The sequence below is a fragment of the Salvelinus namaycush genome, chromosome 32, assembly GCF_016432855.1.
Source record: "Salvelinus namaycush isolate Seneca chromosome 32, SaNama_1.0, whole genome shotgun sequence".
Classification (NCBI taxonomy): domain Eukaryota; kingdom Metazoa; phylum Chordata; class Actinopteri; order Salmoniformes; family Salmonidae; genus Salvelinus; species Salvelinus namaycush.
Genome location: NC_052338.1, coordinates 27205478 through 27213765, shown reverse-complemented (window position 1 = coordinate 27213765; position 8288 = coordinate 27205478).

Genomic DNA, 8288 nt, shown 5'->3' with positions numbered 1-8288 from the left:
TTCTGTCAGACCTGGGACCGGACAGTAAATCTCAGTAAGGCAAAAATAATGGTGTTCCAAAAAGGGTCCAGTTGCCAGGACCACAAATACAAATTCAATCTCGACACCGTTGCCCTAGAGCCCACAAAAAACTCGACATACCTCAGCCTAAACATCAACGCCACAGGTAACTTCCACAAATCTGTGAACGATCTAAGAGACAAGGCAAGAAGGGCCTTCTATGCCATCAAAAGGAATGTGTAACCTTTATTTAACTAGGCAAGTCAGTTAAGAACAAATTCTTATTTACAATGACGGCCTACCCAGGCCAAACCCGGACGACGCTTGGCCAATTGTGCGCCGTCCTACGGGACTCCTAATCACGGCCGGATGTGATGCAGCCTGGATTCGAACCAGGTACTGCAGTGACGCCTCTTGCACTGAGATGCAGTGTCTTAGACCACTGCGCCACCCAGGACAACATTCGACATGCCAATTAGGATCTGGCAAAAAATACTTCAATTAGTTATAGAACCCATTGCCCTTTATGGTTGTGAAGTCTGGAGCCCGTTCACCGAACAAGAACTCCCAAAATGGGACACACACCAAATTGAGACTGCATGTAGAATTCTGCAAAAATATCCTCTGTGTACAATGTAAAACATCAAATAATGCATGCAGAGCAGAATTAGGCCGATACCCGTTAATTATCAAAATCCAGAAAAGCTCAGTTAAATTCTATAAGAAGCGATTCACAAACCTTCCATAACAAAGCCATCACCTACAGAGAGATGAACCTGGAGAAGAGTCCCCTAAGCAAGCTGGTCCAGAGCACCAGGACAGCAACACAATTAGACCCAACCAAATCATGGGAAAACTAAAAGATAATTACTTGACACATTGGAATGAATTAACAACAAAAAATAGAGCAAACTAGAATGCTATTTGGCTCTAAACAGAGAGTACACAGTCGCAGAATACCTGACCACTGTGACTGACCCAAAATTAAGGAAATATTTTAGCATGTACAGACTCAATGAGCATAGCCTTACTATTGAGAAAGGCCACCGTAGGCAGACCTGACTCTCAAGAGAAGACAGGCTATGAGCACACTGCCCACAAAATGAGGAAACTGAGCTGCACTTCCTAACCTCCTGCCAAATGTATGACCATATTAGAGACACATATTTTCCTCAGATTACACAGACACAAAGAATTCGAAAACAAACCCAAATTTGATAAACTCCCATATCTACTGGGTGAAATACCACAGTGTGCCATCACAGCAGCAATATTTGTGACCTGTTGCCACAAGAAAAGGGCAACCAGTGAAGAACAAACACCATTGTAAATACAACCAATATTTATGTTTATTTATTTTCCCTTTTGTACTTTAACTATTTGCACATAATATGACATTTGAAATGTCTTTATTCTTTTGGAACTTTTGTGAGCATAATGTTTACTGTTACATTTTTATTGTTTATTTCACTTTCTTTGCCAATGTAAACATATGTTTCCCATGCCAATAAAGCCCTTTGAATTGAAATTGAATTGAGAGTGAAAGAGAGAGTGAAAGAGAGAGAGAGAATCAGGAAAAAGGATGGTGAGGAACCTTGAAGTCTTTCCTTTTGCGTTGTAGGGTAGGTCTCTGGAGGAAGAGGATCTGCTTCGTGGACAAGCTGCCATCACTGAGGAAAGAACAGTGGTATTAATACCATGTGAATCACATCAGTACTTGCCACACATCTTGTAACTCTTTTTGTCTTATTCTGGGTCTTTTACTTTTACCGGGTCTTGTAATGTGACAGAAAATGTGAAAGGTAATTGTGTTCCAAATGATGTGCAGTGTTTCAATGTTGAGTATGGTTTAGAGCAGGGAAGGGCAACTTTGATGGGGGTGAGGGACACCATAAATCGGAACGCAATTGCTCACGGGTCTGCATACCCACATCCATACCCCCCCCCCCCCCCCCCCTTTTAGTGGCCCCCTCTTTGACAGAAGAGAGAAAGGTAGATACTTTCGTGCAATTCTACACATTTTGCCATGTGGCGGGAAGGGAAATTTGCTGTTTTACAATTCTACACATTTTGCCATGTGGCGGGAAGGGAAATTAGCTGTTTTACAATTCTACACATTTTGCCATGGGAAGGGAAATTAGCTGTTTTACAATTCTACACATTTTCCCATGTGGCGGGAAGGGAAATTAGCTGTTTTACAATTCTACACATTTTGCCATGTGACGGGAAGGGAAATTAGCTGTTTTACAATTCTACACATTTTGCCATGTGGCGGGAAGGGAAATGAGCTGTTTTACAATTCTACACATTTTCCCATAGGGTGGAGGCAAATGTTTGCAGTTTTTAATATGATATCTGAGTGAGACTGACTGACAAAGTCAATGGAGGCCCCCCGGACAGTAATTCAACCAGGATAACAAGATTAGATAGATGGCCACTAAACTAACTTAACAATCTAAAAAAATAATTGCTGACATGGGCTAATTGACTTACTATCAGTGACGGACATAACAAGAGAAAAACTGCTGATGCACAAACACATTTCTAACTTGCACCTTGTTTTCTACTATTCTAACTAGCAAAACTAAGTTGAGACCCCGACTGAGTTCCTAAAATTAAAAAAAAATATTTTGGGGGGGTTGGAAATTGATCCAAGGGCCTTTCAAAAAGTTGCCCATCTCTGGTTTAGAGAAATACTGTAAGTATTAGTCCGTACAAGGCTGGTATAGTGTATACTGCCTAGTGTTCCTGACTGGTGGGTTGGGACCGTACCTGTTGGTCTTAACGATGGGAGTAGGCAGAACACACATCAGTCTCCAGCCATAGGGAGCCAGAGACTGGAGCAAGGGAATGTAGTCAGTCCTTACCACTACACCCTGGAGAGGACAAAAAGAGTGTTACACACACGTCGACAATGGACGGAAACACACACACACACATACACTAACATTGACAATGGTCCACTGCTCCACCACGATGGCGTCGTATGAAGTGGGTGGGGTTTCTTCTGAGGAGCTCTGAAAGATGAACACAATGTCCACAGAGGAGACCCCGCTGTCTGAAAGACAGAGAGAGAGAGAGTGAGACAGAGACACTTGCTTTGGCAATGTTAACATATGTTTCCCATGCCAATAAAGCCCTTAAATGGAATTGAATTGAGAGAGGGAAGCCCAACTTATTCTGTTACAGTTGAAGCTCTTCCACAGATTTGGAAGAGATAGAGTTGATGGGATCTTGGCTTTGCATGTAGCTCCATGCATCATGGGTGAAGGAACATGGATAAGGCTGAGCCTACACACTTTCCAAGTAGGCCTTCAACATTTTCCCCTAAATTCAAAAAGTTTTCAGTATATTGACATGGTAAACACTATAACCTGATGACGTGATGAAGATCCTTGCAGGATGGAAACGTTTGTTTGTGAATAAAGGTACATGGTGAAGCTTATGAGTGTGCAGGCTCCATTTCTTTAAACACTACAACACTGGCCTTGTCCCAGATCTCTTTGTGCTCTTGCCAAGTCAAACAGTCTGGTCTCTTAGCAATCTTCAAATATGAACATGCTACCATTAATGAGCTTGAGGAGAACAGTGTTTGGCATGCCAACGAGTGACAATGAGTTGCCATGACAGCACAAACAGACTGACACTCAGGCTACTATAACACGTCACCATTGTGCCAAACATACCATTGTCGTCTCCAAGGTGAAAGAAACCGTCGATGAGGCGAGCTCCACTGATGAAATGCTGGGTCATGTGATCTAGCCAGTGGGCATCAACCTCTGTCACTAGCCCCGCCTCTCTCTGCATCCCCAGTGGAACCCTGAAGGAGTAGAACCTCAGAGAGCTGGAAGGCTCCCCTGTGTGGTTGTACAGGGCAAACAGCTGCCCTCCTACACACACACAGAGAAAGAGAGGCACATATCATTTGTTTATATTTTTTTGCCAGGAAGTACACGACTGAAATTAATCAACATTGCAATATTCAGTATAAACTCCAACTCATGGAAATGCCACATGAAAGTTGCTGAGGAGCCAGAAGCAGAGCTGCCCTATCTGTCAGCATCATCTCACACCAGCAGCCTGTCAGTAATGCAGTCGTAACAGTAGTAGATCCCACACTCACTGCTCTGTGCTGGTGGAGACCCCACAGCCCTCTTATCTCTGTCTGGACTCTTGACCCGAATGTGATTGTTGTTGTTGTGGGGCGGGACTCTGCAGCTTCTCTGATACTTATCCAGGTCACCCCCCGTACCCCTGTTTCCATGGTTGCACCCCCTCTCAGTCCAGGATTCCGACCCGCGGTCGCCGTTGTCTAGTTCTGGTGACTGGACCAGGTTGTCTGTGCCATGGTCCTGTTTTGGTATCAGTCTCTGGTTCTGTGTCTGAGGGCTTGGACTCTGTCTGTCTCCCTGGCGCCGTCTGTCTGCGTCTGGACCACCAAGTCCATGTGTTAACTCTGCTGGGCTGAAGTTTGGTAGTAGAGTCCTGATGAAGTCTACTTGGCTTTCATTCTGATGTCTCTTTATACATGTGGTCTCTATTGGGTTGCAGGACTGTAGTTGATCCTGGTCGCTACTGAGTTCAGTTGGGACATGGTTGTGGTGGTCACAGGCTGGATCGATTGGGTTGGGACTCTGCAGTCTCTCTGGTGGGTTTGCTGCTTCATCTGGACTATGGTTTGGTTGATCCTCTATTGAGGGTATTCTGACTGGACTGTGATTGTGTTCCCTGTCTGTTGATTCTACTTCAGTAGAGTCCTGCGTGTTCTCTACCAGTTCTGTTGGGCTCAAGTCCAGCTCCACCTGACTGGTATCTGTAGGAATCTGTTCAATTGTTCTGAGTTCTACCGACTTGTATTCTGGTGTTTTCAGTTCTGTGTTCCGGTCGTGTTCTGGTTCTAAGAGGTTCTGGTGGGGTTCCGTAGACTCTGTAGGGATGAGGTCTGGTATAGTGGGTTCTGAGGGGCTGGCCGTGGTGCTGACAGTGGTACTGGTGGGGTGTCTGCGTATGGGGGAGGGGCTGGAGTGCAAGGAGGACAGGTCTTCAGGGTCCATGTGCCCCAGGAAACAAGGTCCCCCACCAGGCTGCTGCAGGAAGCCCACAAACAGAACACCCTGCTCTGCCGCATCCTGGATCTGGACACACACACACACACACACACACACACACACACACACACACACACACACACACACACACACACACACACACACACACACACACACACACACACACTAGGAACGTTTCCATTGACCCAGGTTTATTAGACAAAAGCAATGTTGCAAAAAAAATAATTGCGACATGTGTAATGAAAACGGAAGATATAGGAGACATTTCCGAAAGATCAATTTTATCTGTTCGACAGGGGCGGATTTTTAATTTTGTCTAACTTCCTTTACTGCGACAAATAATGATCCACACTTTTTCAAAAAACGTTAACCAAATACAACCACCGACGGCTCATTGCTGTTGCTCTAAGAGGCAAATCAGCACAAATGCACATGTGCCAACTGAATCTCAACAAAGGAACCAGTCGATGGTTTTATTTGATTAACATTATTTGAAAAAGTGGATTTCAGCAAACAAAGAAAGGCACGCTACTACAGAGGACAAACAGGTATACGGTCGATGTTTCGTAATTCATATTTTCTGAAGTATTGAACTTGGGAGAATGATTTAGTCAGAGCTAAATTACACAAAGCCTGGTCTCCGCTCCACTCCATTGGTGTAAACTTCCATGACCATAGAGTGGAGTTTAGTCCGCTATAATACCCCACACAGTGACATGACAGACCAGGAGCTGTAATACCCCACACAGTGACATGACAGACCAGGAGCTGTAATACCCCACACAGTGACATGACAGAACAGGAGCTGTAATACCCCACACAGTGACATGACAGACCAGGAGCTATAATACCCCACACAGTGACATGACAGACTAGGAGCTGTAATACCCCACACAGTGACATGACAGACTAGGAGCTATAATACCCCACACAGTGACATGACAGACTAGGAGCTATAATACCCCACACAGTGACATGACAGACCAGGAGCTATAATACCCCACACAGTGACATGACAGACTAGGAGCTGTAATACCCCACACAGTGACATGACAGACTAGGAGCTATAATACCCCACACAGTGACATGACAGACTAGGAGCTATAATACCCCACACAGTGACATGACAGACTAGGAGCTATAATACCCCACACAGTGACATGACAGACTAGGAGCTATAATACCCCACACAGTGACATGACAGACTAGGAGCTATAATACCCCACACAGTGACATGACAGACCAGGAGCTGTAATACCCCACACAGTGACATGACAGACCAGGAGCTGTAATACCCCACACAGTGACATGACAGACCAGGAGTTGTAATACCCCACACAGTGACATGACGGACCAGGAGCTGTAATACCCCACTCAGTGACATGACGGACCAGGAGCTGTAATACCCCACACAGTGACATGACAGACCAGGAGCTGTAATACCCCACACAGTGACATGACGGACCAGGAGCTGTAATACCCCACACAGTGACATGACGGACCAGGAGCTGTAATACCCCACACAGTGACATGACGGACCAGGAGCTGTAATACCCCACACAGTGACATGACGGACCAGGAGCTGTAATACCCCACACAGTGACATGACGGACCAGGAGCTGTAATACCCCACACAGTGACATGACGGACCAGGAGCTGTAATACCCCACACAGTGACATGACGGACCAGGAGCTGTAATACCCCACACAGTGACATGACGGACCAGGAGCTGTAATACCCCACACAGTGACATGACAGACCAGGAGCTGTAATACCCCACACAGTGACATGACAGACCAGGAGCTGTAATACCCCACACAGTGACATGACAGACCAGGAGCTGTAATACCCCACACAGTGACATGACGGACCAGGAGCTGTAATACCCCACACAGTGACATGACAGACCAGGAGCTGTAATACCCCACACAGTGACATGACAGACCAGGAGCTATAATACCCCACACAGTGACATGACAGACCAGGAGCTGTAATACCCCACACAGTGACATGACGGACCAGGAGCTGTAATACCCCACACAGTGACATGACAGACCAGGAGCTGTAATACCCCACACAGTGACATGACAGACCAGGAGCTGTAATACCCCACACAGTGACATGACAGACCAGGAGCTGTAATACCCCACACAGTGACATGACAGACCAGGAGCTGTAATACCCCACACAGTGACATGACAGACCAGGAGCTGTAATACCCCACACAGTGACATGACAGACCAGGAGCTGTAGGCGACTAATGTGATTGAGCCATTCAGCTTCATGCAGCGATCTGTCGTTAGGCACGTCAACACACAGGATTGATGGGTGGCTACAGAAGTAGAAACGGCCCGGGCTATATTTATAATTATAAACTGGGTGGTTTTAGCCCTGAATACTGATTGGCTGAAAGCCGTGATATATTAGACCATATACCATGGATATGACAAAAATATACTTTTTACTGTTCTAATTACATTGGTAACCAGTTTATAATAGCAATAAGGCACCTTGGAGGCTTGTAGTATATGGCCAGTATAACATGGCTAAGGGATGTGTCCAGGCACTCTGCGTTGCGTTGTGAAAGAACAGCCCTTAACCGTGGTATATTGGTCATATACCAAATCTCCTCGGGCCTTATTGATTCATTCTGTATTCTAATATCTGGCCAGTGGCCTCTGGTCAGTGGGGCCTTTGGCTGCCATTGTCAGTTAGCTCTGGTGTACTGTTCTGTGAATGACATGCTTGGTATATTGATTCACATACGTCATTGACACACTCACCAACACAGAGGCTCATTTACACACTCACCAACACAGAGGCTCATTTACACACTCACCAACACAGAGGCTCATTTACACACTCACCAACACAGAGGCTCATTTACACACTCACCAACACAGAGGCTCATTTACACACTCACCAACACAGAGGCTCATTTACACACTCACCAACACAGAGGCTCATTTACACACTCACCAACACAGAGGCTCATTTACACACTAGACATTCTGCAAAACATTATGCAAAATAACAGCCAACCTAATCATCCCTAAAGATCAAATATTCTAATGACAAAGGAACCTAATTATCCACTGTGTGTGTGTGTGTGTCATTATCGTGTGTGTGTGTATGTGTCTGTCATTATTGTGTGTGTGTCTGTCATTCACCTTCTCCCTCACACGGAGCTCCTCTGGTTAATTGTCAGTTGCTATTAA